Source organism: Megalobrama amblycephala, linkage group LG7 (assembly GCF_018812025.1).
Source record: "Megalobrama amblycephala isolate DHTTF-2021 linkage group LG7, ASM1881202v1, whole genome shotgun sequence".
Classification (NCBI taxonomy): domain Eukaryota; kingdom Metazoa; phylum Chordata; class Actinopteri; order Cypriniformes; family Xenocyprididae; genus Megalobrama; species Megalobrama amblycephala.
Window position 1 is genome coordinate 46,253,501 of NC_063050.1, and position 15,270 is coordinate 46,268,770.

The following is a 15,270-nucleotide window of genomic DNA, read 5'->3' on the forward strand; positions in this document are numbered from 1 at the left end:
TTAGTGCACTTTCGTTCACCTCCTTCCAAAACTATTTTAAACAATGTTTTTCAAATGATTTTGTAGTTACATACTGTACGTAATTTTTGAGACTGCATTTAATATTAGTACCTCAAAAAAAAAAAAAAAAAAAAAAAAAAAAAGAACAACAAGATCATTAAAACTGTAACAAAATGTATGTCGTTTCTAAACTTAAAAGATGAAAAACTGAAGAAAAAAACATGATGGCCATTGACTTTATTGTATGGACAAAAAAAAAGCGCCTCCATCTGCAGTAGCTAACAAAAATATATTTAACAAAATGAAAGATTCAAAAAATAAATATTTCAAAGCGTTGTCAGTCAGATGCGAAACGTTTTAGTTAATCAGTTGATTCAATCCGATCTGAACGATTATTATGAATGAATAACGACCTACAACTAACTTACTTAAGAAGAACTGGAATTATTTTTATTGTGTTTTTGCGACTTAAAATTTTCAGTGACCATTCGATGTCTATACATTCTAGTATAACCGACCAGCATATCCTTCAATATGTTTCTACAGAAATGTGTTACACAGAATAGAAAAAACTATACAGATTTGGAAAAGAAAAGAAAAAACGTTACGATGAGGTTGAAGTGATGACAGTTTTTATTTTTGGGTGAGTGTGCCTTTAAGATTTTCTTAAATTCAAAACAGCTTTCTTTTTTCTGCTGTTTTGTTGAACCCGTTTTACCGCTTCCTCGCTCGTCATCATTTTTGGTACATTCATTCCTCCCTCTTTCTCACGCGGAACCTGTTGTTTCATTGATAAATAAGCGTTCACGCTTTGCGTGCGCGCGCTTCATCAGGGGTGTAATGATCCACTATTTCTATGGTAACAGTCCGCCGCTCAACATACAATGTCATCGGCTCCGCATTCCTTTACGCCGTTGTCCTCCGAATCATCTTCGCTTCTCTGTAAAGAGGACCGTGGGCTCATCACCATAGCAACACGCTACATATCTAGAAGTAATATTTATCCTTCCTAGCGATGTGAAACTGAGGCTGTTTTTATCTTTTGTTGCGTAATGTTGATTAGTCGCCACTAGGGGGCAGCAGTTAACAACACAAAGAAGCGTGACGAGAGCATGAAAAATCAAATCCGTCAAAAACACAAATTGCTCTTGCAGATCGCGTCTTGTCGACATAGATTGTGTGTAAATGAGGTAACAGCATCTTTTGAAAGTAGTTTTGGCAAAAAGGGTCAAAATAAGGTGGTTTCTATCTCTTTCAAGAGGAATAAGGGAGGGAGGGAGGGACGGGGACAGAAATTTCTGTAAAGAAGATGAGCTCACTGGTGCTGTGCTGAATGAGAAAAATCACAAACAAAGCTTCATGAGTGGGTAGAGAAGGAGAGAGAGAGAGAGACAGAAAGAGAGAGAAAAGTAAAAAATAATTGTGTATTGTAGAAGCCTGTCTATAATTCACATCAAACACTTAATAATGCACAGCAAAAAATGAAAACTGTGTCATCATCTACTCACCTTCATGTCATTCTAAACCTGTATGATTTTCTTCTGTTGAACACAAAAGGAGATGTTAGGCAGAATATAATGAAAAGAGCAGCTATTATTATTTTTTACAATGGAAGTGAATGAGGACTGAGGCTGTGAAGCACAGTATTTAAATCAGATTTCAGAGCTGCCATTGAGATTTCAAGGAAAATCTAATTAGATTCTGTTTATCACACAAATTTATCATTTGAATATATCGCAGAAGTTATTTGAACTACTTTCATTATGCATTTTTGTAAATTTTGGAGCTTGACAGCTCCAGTCCACATTCACAATTATTGTATACAAAAGATAAAAAAAAAGGATACAAAAGATAATATAATTAACTACATGTACTTAGGAATAGGGTTTTGTTTAGGGTTATTTGCTCGTAATTGTGCATAATTTATTGTATTTTTCATAGAGGTTTGAAATAGAGATTTGAAATATTTTGGATTATTTGGGGTGACTATTACTTTAACCCAAACATAGTTTGGCCTCAAATTTCTCCCTTCCTCTTTTTCTCTCCCACCCTCTCGTCCACCTTGGCTGTGTTCCTCTTGCAAACACACAAACACTTTGGTCCCTCTCATGTATTGAATGGTCTGTGAGACCCAGCCCCGGAGCGCCTTCGAAATATTATTACTTCTGTCTAAGGGCAACTCTGTCTGCGGCTCTATCTCTGCCACACACACAAAGTGAGACCCTGAGGCTGGTTCTGTAAAATTACTTGCATCTCAGAAACACCTCAGAGTGAACAAAAGCCTATTTTTATCACCAGCATCTTTGCAAGTGTCCTTACCTGTACGAACGATGCCTTCTCAGACAGCATCTTATATAGTAACTCTGCGTTGTTTTCGTATTTTTTATGTATGAATTGCAAATGATGTTGACAGTCAACAGGAAATCAAAATGGAATATTTACTTCTGTAATACATGTTTCTGGTTATATTATGCACAATTCATCAGTGCATGTTATTTCAAATAACTGGATCCGCCTCTGAAATTATTTTCCTTTTCAGCTGATGTCATCTAGGCCCTAGGGGCGGGGCCAATAATGTTAATCAATAACTAAATACCTAGACATTGTTTTAGGCCGGTGGTTTATATATATAATATTAATTTTAGTTAGATTTATAGTAATTTTGTAGTGTTTTTTGTAATTTTTTGTAAATATATCTATATAGTTTTTAAATCACAATTTAGTAAATCGAGGGAACGAATAAGTAAAGCATGCAAACAATTTAGTAAATCGAGGGAACGAATAAGTAAATCGTGCACACAATTTAGTAAATCGAGGGAACGAATAAGTAAAGCATGCACACAATTTAGTAAATCGAGGGAACGAATAAGTAAAGCGTGCACACAATTTAGTAAATCGAGGGAACGAATAAGTAAAGCGTGTGCACGATTTAGTAAATCGAGGGAACAACTTACTAAAGCATGCACACAATTTAGTAAATCGAGGGAACGAATAAGTAAAGCGTGAGCACGATTTAGTAAATCGAGGGAACGAATAAGTAAAGCATGCAAACAATTTAGTAAATCGAGGGAACGAATAAGTAAAGCGTGCGCACGATTTAGTAAATCGAGGGAACAACTTAGTAAAGCGCGCGCACAATTTAGTAAATCGAGGGAACGAATACGTAAAGCGTGCGCACGATTTAGTAAATCGAGGGAACGAATAAGTAAAGCATGCACACAATTTAGTAAATCGAGGGAACGAATAAGTAAAGCGTGTGCACGATTTAGTAAATCGAGGGAACAACTTACTAAAGCGTGCACACAATTTAGTAAATCGAGGGAACGAATAAGTAATGCGTGCGCACGATTTAGTAAATCGAGGGAACAACTTAGTAAAGCGCGCACACAATTTAGTAAATCGAGGGAACGAATAAGTAAAGCATGCAAACAATTTAGTAAATCGAGGGAACGAATAAGTAAATCGTGCACACAATTTAGTAAATTGAGGGAACGAATAAGTAAAGCATGCACACAATTTAGTAAATCGAGGGAACGAATAAGTAAAGCGTGCACACAATTTAGTAAATCGAGGGAACGAATAAGTAAAGCATGCAAACAATTTAGTAAATCGAGGGAACGAATAAGTAAAGCATGCAAACAATTTAGTAAATCGAGGGAACGAATAAGTAAAGCGTGCACACAATTTAGTAAATCGAGGGAGCGAATAAGTAAAGCATGCAAACAATTTAGTAAATCAAGGGAACGAATAAGTAAAGCGTGCGCACAATTTAGTAAATCGAGGGAACAACTTAGTAAAGCGTGCACACAATTTAGTAAATCGAGGGAACGAATACGTAAAGTGTGCGCACGATTTAGTAAATCGAGGGAACGAATAAGTAAAGCATGCACACAATTTAGTAAATCGAGGGAACGAATAAGTAAAGCATGCACACAATTTAGTAAATCGAGGGAACGAATAAGTAAAGCGTGTGCACGATTTAGTAAATCGAGGGAACAACTTACTAAAGCGTGCACACAATTTAGTAAATCGAGGGAACGAATAAGTAAAGCGTGCGCACGATTTAGTAAATCGAGGGAACAACTTAGTAAAGCGCGCACACAATTTAGTAAATCGAGGGAACGAATAAGTAAAGCATGAGCACGATATAGTAAATTGAGAGAATGACTTAGTAAAGCATGCACACGATTTAGTAAATCGAGGGAACGAATAAGTAAAGTGTGCGCACGATTTAGTAAATCGAGGGAACAACTTAGTAAATCGTGGGAACGATTTAGTAAATGGAGGGAATGATTTAGTAAATCAAAGGAACGAATAAGTAAAGCGTGCGCACAATTTAGTAAATTGAGGGAACGAATAAGTAAAGCGTGAGCACGATATAGTAAATTGAGGGAATGACTTAGTAAAGCATGCACACAATTTAGTAAATAGAGGGAACGAATAAGTAAAGCGTGCGCACGATTTAGTAAATCGAGGGAACAACTTAGTAAATCGTGGGAACGATTTAGTAAATCGAGGGAATGATTTAGTAAATCGAGGTAACGAATAAGTAAAGCGTGCGCACAATTTAGTAAATTGAGGGAACGAATAAGTAAACCGTGCACATGATTTAGTAAATTGAGGGAATGAATAATTAAGCGTGCGCACGATTTAGTAAATTGAGGGAATGACTTAGTAAATCGTGAGCACAATTTAGTAAATCGAGGGAACGACTTAGTAAATCGTGAGCACAATTTAGTAAATCAAGGGAATGATTTAGTAAATTGAGGGAATGACTGAGTAAAGCGTGAGCACAATTTAGTAAATCGAGGGAACGAATAAGTAAAGCGTGCGCACGATTTAGTAAATCGAGGGAACAACTTAGTAAATCGTGGGAATGATTTAGTAAATCGAGGGAATGAATAAGTAAAGCATGAGCACGATATAGTAAATTGAGGGAATGACTTAGTAAAGCATGCACACGATTTAGTAAATCGAGGGAACGAATACGTAAAGCGTGCGCACGATTTAGTAAATCGAGGGAACGAATAAGTAAAGCATGCACACAATTTAGTAAATCGAGGGAACGAATAAGTAAAGCGTGTGCACGATTTAGTAAATCGAGGGAACAACTTACTCAAGCGTGCACACAATTTAGTAAATCGAGGGAACGAATAAGTAAAGCGTGCGCACGATTTAGTAAATCGAGGGAACAACTTAGTAAAGCGCGCACACAATTTAGTAAATCGAGGGAACGAATAAGTAAAGCGTGCACACAATTTAGTAAATCGAGGGAACGAATAAGTAAAGCATGCACACAATTTAGTAAATCGAGGGAACGAATAAGTAAATCATGCACACGATTTAGTAAATTGAGGGAACGAATAAGTAAAGCGTGAGCACGATTTAGTAAATCGAGGGAATGATTTAGTAAATTGAGGGAATGACTGAGTAAAGCGTGAGCACAATTTAGTAAATCGAGGGAACGAATAAGTAAAGCGTGCACACAATTTAGTAAATCGAGGGAACGACTTAGTAAATCGTGAGCATAATTTTGTAAATCGAGGGAATGATTTAGTAAATCGAGGGAACAAATAAGTAAAGCGTGCGCACAATTTAGTAAATCGAGGGAACGACTTAGTAAATCGTGAGCACAATTTAGTAAATCAAGGGAATGATTTAGTAAATTGAGGGAATGACTGAGTAAAGCGTGAGCACAATTTAGTAAATCGAGGGAACGAATAAGTAAAGCGTGCGCATGATTTAGTAAATCGAGGGAACAACTTAGTAAATCGTGGGAATGATTTAGTAAATCGAGGGAACGAATAAGTAAAGCATGAGCACGATATAGTAAATTGAGGGAATGACTTAGTAAAGCATGCACACGATTTAGTAAATCGAGGGAACGAATAAGTAAAGTGTGCGCACGATTTAGTAAATCGAGGGAACAACTTAGTAAATCGTGGGAACGATTTAGTAAATGGAGGGAATGATTTAGTAAATCAAAGGAACGAATAAGTAAAGCGTGCGCACAATTTAGTAAATTGAGGGAACGAATAATTAAAGCGTGAGCACGATATAGTAAATTGAGGGACTGACTTAGTAAAGCATGCACACAATTTAGTAAATAGAGGGAACGAATAAGTAAAGCGTGCGCACGATTTAGTAAATCGAGGGAACAACTTAGTAAATCGTGGGAACGATTTAGTAAATCGAGGGAATGATTTAGTAAATCGAGGGAACGAATAAGTAAAGCGTGCGCACAATTTAGTAAATTGAGGGAACGAATAAGTAAACCGTGCACATGATTTAGTAAATTGAGGGAATGAATAATTAAGCGTGCGCACGATTTAGTAAATTGAGGGAATGACTTAGTAAATCGTGAGCACAATTTAGTAAATCGAGGGAACGACTTAGTAAATCGTGAGCACAATTTATTTGCGTTTTTCACGTACATACGACAATGTTGTCAAAACGATCACGTTCACACAGATCCATGCCAGGCCAGTAGTTGGCGATATAACTTTTGTAAAGAAACTGTATGTGCCAATAGACTGAATGTTTTTTAAGTTTAAACGTAGACGATAACAGTACAGTTTTCAAAAACTAGCACTTTGAAACATGTTTTCAAAAGTTTGCATTTTTTTAGGCCCCCAAAACGCCGTTGTCATGTAAATGAACGGTCCAAATGCATAAAAAGTTTCAGTTTTTAGTTGAAAATAGTGTTGTGTAAAGGCCCCTTAGTTTTAGTAAACTATTATAACCCTGGTTCTCAATCAGGGGGCCTAAGCAGACTTCAATATGACTATACAATATATACAATATAACAACAAGCAGTAAAATACGCCAAAACAACCAAAAGAACCATTATTCACAATGATAAGGTCATGAGGCCACTGTTTTAGGTTATTGGAGATAATGCAGTTTTTCTAAAATGTCAGTATCCACTCCAGTCCTGCCATTTTTTTGCACACCGAATTTCCTGTTTTACTCTGAAACACATTATGGAACTAAAATGGGTTATGAATATCTTTGCATTAAGACTTTGAACTGATTTGGCATTTGTGATACTTTGCAAATACATTTTCTCCATTTTACTATTACCATATTTTTGAAAACACCATCTGTTCTGTAGTATATTTCAGTTTTATTCCAATTTCCTATGCTTATCTTACATTCTTCTACATTCCCACACACACCACAGAGATGGCTTTCCTTACACACAAACAGATGATGAGAAACTCAGATTTGTCTGTTGTGGAGAGCAAAGACAAGCTTTTGCTCTTTCATGCACAGACTTCAATTATGCTGCAGCCCATAAAGTAGATACGATGAGCGGCCCTTTATCGATCGAAACATCTTTTTATTTTTTCAAAATTTAAAATCTACATTTTTTGCTAAAACTGCTTGATACTTTCAGGCCACTCAGCAATGTTCTATCTGACACAAACTTTCCTCTCTAATCTGGGTTAGACCAGCTGACCAAGACAAACACACACACACACTATGAGACGGTGAGCACTTATCAGAACAGACAGAAAATATTCTAACTTTAGTTCAAGTTTTGCATTCCCTAGACACTCTCACTCTTTTACTCTCGATCCCTCCCCCTCTCTCTTTCTCTCTTTTACTCTCTATCTCTCTCCCTTTATCTCCCACAGGGTGTGCTGTCTGGGATGAGAGCTCTCACAGCAAGAACATTTTCTCTCTCTCTCTCTTACACACACACACACACAGTCGCAGGACTCAGCATGGACCTATGCACTATTTTGAATAATATATGTTGACCGCAGGAGCAGCTCAAGAGAATCATCCTCGGTAGTAAATTTAGCAAGTCTGATCTCATGCTTTCGGGGCCACTGTACGCTTCACGCTGACGTTCGGATGGTGTCACCCGTTCACCGCTACTTTGAAATTAGATTTAAATAAAGATTAATCTTGAGAGCATTTATAGTCTTTATAGCAAGGTTTCTGATTAAGGAAATAATGTAGGTGTGTGGAGTGCAATAGCAAAATATCTCCAGGAAAATGTTGTTTGAGTCATAAAAACTGTAAATGGCACAGGCTGAAGGCTGCTGCTGTTTTATAAGGGGCAATTCTAAGATGTTGTAACTCAGAATGATATTTCTTGCTTTACAGCAATATTTCACCCAAAAATTTCTAATTTTTATGTACTCTCCCAAATGTTGTGCCAAACTCACATGCTGTCGAACACAAAAGAAGAATTTAATTACAAAAAAAGTTCATATGGACTATTTTTATGGTGCATTTTTTGTCCCTTTGGAGCTTTGGAAAGTCCCTAATCACTTTCATTATAATTAAAAATAAAAGTTCTTTAATGGAATATTATTTCAATTAAAGGGTTAGTTAACCCAAAAATGAAAATTACCCCATAATTTACTCACCCTCAAGCCATACTGTATATGACTTTCTTCTTGCAGCCAAACACAATCAGAGTTATATTAAAAATATTCTGGCTCTTCCAAGCTTTATAATGGTAGTGAATATAGGATGAGATTTTATAGTCCAAAAAAGTGCATCCATCAATCATAAACGCACTCCACACGACTCCAGGGGGTTAATAAAGGCCTTCTGAAACTAAGTTAATCGATTCATTTGTGTAAGACAAATATCCTTATTTAAAACTTTAGAAAGTAAAATAACGAGCTTCCGACGCGACAGCCATTCGCATATGACTTACGTCTAAAAAGCGTTAACTTCCGCATGACGTCCTACGAATTATAACGTAGGACACAGCATAGTACGTCATGACGTAGTGTAGAATGTCATGACATTGTGTACTGTCGCTGAAATTAACGCTGTTTAGATGCAAGATGAATGCGTATGGCTGTCGCACCGTAACATTATTTTACTTTATAAAGTTTTAAATATGGATATTTTTCGAACACAAACACATCGCTTTGCTTCAGAAGGCCTTTATTAACCCCCCAGAGCCGTGTGGAGTACGTTTTATGATCAATGGATGCACTTTTTTGGACTTCAAAATCTCATCCTCCATTCACTACCATTATAAATCTTAGGCGAGCCAGGATATTTTTAATATAACTCTGATTGTGTTTGGCTGAAAGAAGAAACAACTAGGATGGCTCGAGGGTGAGTAAATTATGGGGTCATTTTTATTTTTGGGTGAACTATCCCTTTAAGAACCTTTGACATTCATGGTACCTTTGCACTGCATAAAAGGTTCTTTTATAGTGGAAAAAGGTTCTTTATATTATTAAAATGCTCTTCACACCATGAAAAAACCCTGGTGGATTGTGAGGGAACTGCACAATTAATTTAATTTTTTTTTCACATTTGCTTAATTTCCAACATTTCTATAGTATGTTTTCCAACAAAATAAAAGCTTGAGGATTTGAATGTTTGAAAGTGGAGAATTTAAGACATAAATTTTGCTTGCAGTGTAAAATAAAATAATTATAACCATGAAATATTTGTTTTATTTTTATAGAAAAATTTACAATTTTATTTACAACAGTAATATATTTATAATTTATTATTGTAATTTACAACAGTAATATATTAGATTTTTAATAAGCAATAATAATAATAAGCCCTCTATATATACGTGCAGTCCAGTAATTTAAAAATAAAAAACACAATAAAACACAAAAAAAAAAAAAAAAGATTAAATATTTTATCTGTTTAGTTTCATGTCGTGACAAATAATCAACATCAGAGAACCACGAGCATGCAAATGTGTCAATAATTATTAAAATATTTACTTAAAATATCAGGGGGTACTTTTACTTAGATGTAAAATATTTTACATCAAAGTGGTTCAGCTGACAAAAACGTTTGGGACTGTGAAAACGCCCTTTTGGAGAGCGTATCAAGAGAGCGTCTTGATAATTATGTATGCCACACAGCTTTGGAACAACATGAGGGTGAATAAACGATGACACATTTTTCATTTTTGAGTATCACTTTAATCTAATGAGCTTTAAAGTTTAAGTTTAATGACTAGTAAGGGGAAGCTTCAGTGTGAAATGACCTGTGAAATAAGATGCCGCTGTTTTCAGTAAACACTAATGATCACATATTCACCAATTTTAAGGGTGCTGACAGTTAAATTCATTGCTGATTAGATGAAAGACAAGGGGGCTGAAGACCCCTACAGGGTCTATAATTGCCTATGTGATGTATTATCAAATAAAGGCCCTTGTGCAAATTCAGGTGTCCTTACAGAGCAGAAATTCCCAGATTAGAAGCAATCACAAAGGCTGTGCCAACTCTTAGAATGTTTGATCTGTTTTAATCAAATTCAAATCCAACCCATCCAAACGGTTGGAATTATGAATTCCAACTCTGGAATAATTAGAGCGTACTTTGAAAGAAGACGACAGACCCGTGATTGTGCAGCACCAACATTGTCCTTTCTGATTTGCCTATTAAGACTACCTGATGGACAGAATAAAAAAGCCTGACATATGGGGCTGAGGAAGGATTCGAAAAGCAAAAGGGGGAGACATCAAAGCACGGATCTTTGAAAAGTAATGATTATCTCCCAAAAGCACTGACAATGAACATTCTCGGTTTCTAAAAGTGAGGGGGACATGTCTCCTCTAGTTATAATCTTTGCAGGCTCCTGCCAAAGCCTGCAATCTGGAGGAAACAGGAAAAACTCTGCTGCATTCGGAAGATTTCCCCCCTTAGATGTAGACGGGGCGCTATATGGCTGATTTGCATATCTTTTGGCATTTCTACTTCTCATTTGGTATGAATGGGAGAGATTGGGATGTTTTTGAAATGGGGATGTGAAATTCAGCCAAACAGCTGGTCCTGGGGAGATGCTGGCGATACTCAGCATGAACCTTGAAGGAAGGAAGGCAACTTTTCAAATTATGTTCTCTGTCAGAGCCGTGATGCAGCGGGTTTTGCACGTGTTCGCTGGGACACAGGTTTGAGTTTGCCCTGCGTCGTGTCCTGAACACATTCCCACAGGCTCTCACTTCATGTTGCTGTCTGCTCTCTTTGGTTCCTGCATATTAAAGGAAAAAAATGGATCAATAACCTTTACGGATTGTGAAGATGAGGACTTAGTAAGAAAAAAAAACCCACACAAATCTATAAAAATCTAATTTAAAACATGCTTAGAAAACCAATTTAGAAATAGATTCTCAATCTTTTCATATTTTTCTGAAAAACTTTCTGAAAATATCATTTTCACAGAGTTGCAAGTGATGGACCAACTAATAACTGAGCAGAAAATGAACAAAAAAAATTGTATATAGCTATATTAGGAGTTTTTTTTTTTTTTTTGTCATTATCATTTATTATTTTATGCTCCACACAAAATATCAAAATGATCTTTCAATTAGAAATTGTAAACATATTCATCATTGAAGACATATATTATTGTCCATATAAATGGTATTTTTCAAATTTTCTTAAATATATTCACACAAAAAGTCTTCATATACATACACATATATATATATATATATATATATATATATATATATACACACATATACATACATATGTATAAGTATTTGTGAATTTCTCCTTATACAACAATTTTAAGTACTTTTTATCAATTCTTAATTACTTCATTTAAAATATTAACTTTATTTAATCTATTCGCTCTTGTTTATTTCTTATACTTCATAATAAAGTTTCTAAAATGCTATATGTTTCCTTTAAAACCCTCAAAACCTCATGCATTTCAGTGACATTTAATGCAAGCTGACAATATATTCCTCAGGGTTTAATGAAACAATATGTTGATAAATGGTAGATGGATGAATAGATAGACAGAAAGTACTTTGTTACACTGTAAAATATTTCCACCTATTTCAACTTAAAATCTTAAAGTCCCCTTGTAGTCAATAATTTTAGCTCTTAAAACTCATCTTTGATCACCAGAATGACACATTTAAAAAAAATTTTCCTGTGAAAAATGCCCTAAAAATAGCTTGAGTAGAGTTACACACCACTGCTTCATTTAATATATGCGGATCTATGTATATGCTAATTAGCCCCGCCTCCACTCACTCGCATGAGCGCAGAGATCCACTCGGTCAACTTACTGAGGTAAACGCTGCACAATAGTATCGCTTTTTACAACGTCAGACACATGGCGGTAATTAATATGATTAGCCTTTTGTTTGAATACATTATCAAACAGCTGCTAATAACATGTTGCTAATGTTACACAAACCATGTTCCTGTTCGTGAGTCAGACAGCTGTTTAAAAATTTGTATCCAAATGCTTTGAACAACTCAGAACGTCAGTGAAGAAAGGCATATAGTTCATCAAAACATTGTTATATATACACATCATACACCCGCTATATTGAGAAAAATATACCGGGAAGGCTTCTGGAGACTCTCCTGCTTGATTTTCACCTAACTTTGTTCAGTTGCCGCCTGATATATAATCAACTTTGTAAAGTAATTTCAACTTAAATTGCTTTCTATCATGAGAACTCCCAGAAGATTTTAACATGGTAAGGGATATGACAATGTTAATGTATTTGGTCTTGGTAGATCTGCTATGCTGCTGCTGTTGATTATTGCTGTTGTTGTAGATTATTGCTGCTGCTGCTGAGCTTGCTACTGCCAATACATACACTGATATGCTGCTGTGAGTATGTAAGACATACTGCTGCTGCATAAATAACATATATAAAAATTACCGAAAACAGATCTATACAGGTGGAGCTGAGGAAGGTGAAGGGTTTCAGAGGAACTCTCAAAGCATGCTGCAAACTGTTATAGTGAATGCTAAACAGTAGGGGTGTGACGAGACAGGTATCTCACGAGACGAGACGAGACTCGAGATTGAGTTCACGAGACAAGACGAGACAAGATTTTTACACACTATTTTTAAGAAATCCTCAATGGTGAAATACATGACTAGAAAAAATATTCTGCAGGTGTATTTGAAATGTTTTAACTAATCATCTTGTAATTAATGTCATTTCAGTTCTATTTTCTTACTATGAATTATCATATGCAGTAAAAGACAACAATACTCAAGTACTGTAAAAGTTTTGCCACAAACTCAACTGACTGACTTCTCTCCTGTATGATTTCAGTCTCTTCAGACCTTACTGTACATGATTTATGAGCTTCTACAACTTTTGACCTCCTAACTGAACTCCTTTCCACAAACTGATCATAGAAATAAAAATGGTAACACTTTACAATAAGGTCTCATTTATTAACATTAATGTATTAACCAACATCAACTAACAATGAGCAATATCTTTGCTACAGTATTTATTAATCTTTGTTTATGTTAGTTAATAAAAATAGTCATTCATTGTTAGTTCATGATAGTTCACAGTGCATTAACTAATGTTAACAAATGAAACCTTACTGTTTGTGCTTAATAAGATTAAGAGAAAACTGTTATTCATTTTTATGGTAACACTTTACAATAAGTGCAACCATAATCACACTCTCTCAATATTCAAAGTGCAAATAAGACCAATTTTTTCTCTGATGCAGAGCTGAGAGATGGTTACAACTACACTGCCCAGCCTAAAATAGCTTTCATATTGAGAGATATTTGCATTCATCATGGAGCCGTTTTCAAAATGCGGGGTATTGAAAGCGCGTTTGAATGCGCGCTCGCGCATAACTCTGTAAATATGGAGCGGCGGCGACCGTTATCAAACTGGATTAAATGTTTTTTATTTAAATACAAAGCAAAACGACAGTGGAGGCATAATGTAAACGAAGCGGTGGCATATTCTTTCCTAATCATCCTAACCACTCTGTCATGGCAACATCACGAGACTACTTTTCGCCTCGACGAGAAATCTCGTCACATATTAGTCTCGCGAGATCTCGTGCCACGAGATCTCGTCACACCCCTACTAAACAGCCATTTAAATGCTGAGCAGCAAAGATCATTATAGCTGCAAATGAACCAATCAGCTTGTGCCAAGTAGTTAACGCTGTGAATATCATCAGTTTGCGTTAAGGACCCATCGGCCTGCAGCATCTAGAGTTTCATGACAGAACTTGCCATTTAATATTTTAATGAGTGAAATAAACACACAAGTTCCTTTGTACATACTGTAAAGTTGTACTAAGTAGCCTATAACTAATGGGCAGTGTATGAACTAGAGTTAGTATGTAGGCTAATGGACAGGCAGAACAAATGTGTGTTCATGACGCTGCATATGTGTCCGAAATCAGAGTATGAGATCTTGTGTGTGTACTTTTCATAAATGCATTCATGAAGCCTTAGATGAAACATGTAGGTGTGGGAATTTGTGTGTGCATCTTTCATAAATATATAATTAAATGTCAAAGTGCGTGTGTGTTCATGTATGTGCATGGGGAGAAGAGAGTTCATCATAAATATGTGAATATATGCCTAAAATGAGTGTGCATGGCATGATGAATTATGTACTTAGTGGGTGTCCAACTGAATAAATATCATTCTGTTAACAGTTCATGCACTCTGTGTGTCTATTTGTATGAGTGCGTGCGTGTGCGTGTTTGTTAATCTAATCGTCGATCTTCTAGAAGTCAAAATAGAATCTCACAACATGTTTTTTTGTAGTCTGTTAAGTAAATGTGTGTGTGAACATTTGGCAGATAGCGTGAGACCGAAAACGACAGAGTTGGCACTCATTACAGAAAGAGAGAGAGAGAGAACAGACAAAAAATTATTGATCAAATTAAATCAGCCATTATTCCCATTAAATTTTGCTAGCTTGTTGGAGACGTGGCCCGGCGGGTAGCAAATGCCTTCTACTGTGCGGGTGATCTGACGTTGAATCTAACTTGGGTCACGTGAATTTTGGAATTGTTCTGGCTTGTATCATAATGGCATTGCTTGGAGTCTATAGCTGTCAGAACTACAGCGAATGCTCATTTTAATTCTATATACTAACTAGCGGCACAGATGCTGTTTTCTCAGAGTGCTAAGGATCCCAACATGCACTGGGGCATGAATAAATAATACAGTTGCATTGTTTCACTGTTTGCCTGTTTTATTGGCATAGTTGTTGTGTTCAGTAACTTGTTCTGTTTTAATGTCAAGGCGAGTTTGTTCCTCTATTAAAACGATCAGCCGATTGTTTTCCTTTCTGTGTTTCATCTACAATTGTGCGTGGCATTTTTAGGTTTGTGGCATTTTATGTGACATTGTCAGTAATTTAAAACAGCAAGTGTTTTCCTCTCTATGTGCATTCATTATGGGAACCATTATGGGGACATTTCATGTTAAGTGAATACATTTAATCAGAATAATTAAGTAGATTAACTACGAAATTCATACTGAGAAGTAAAAATAGACATGATTGA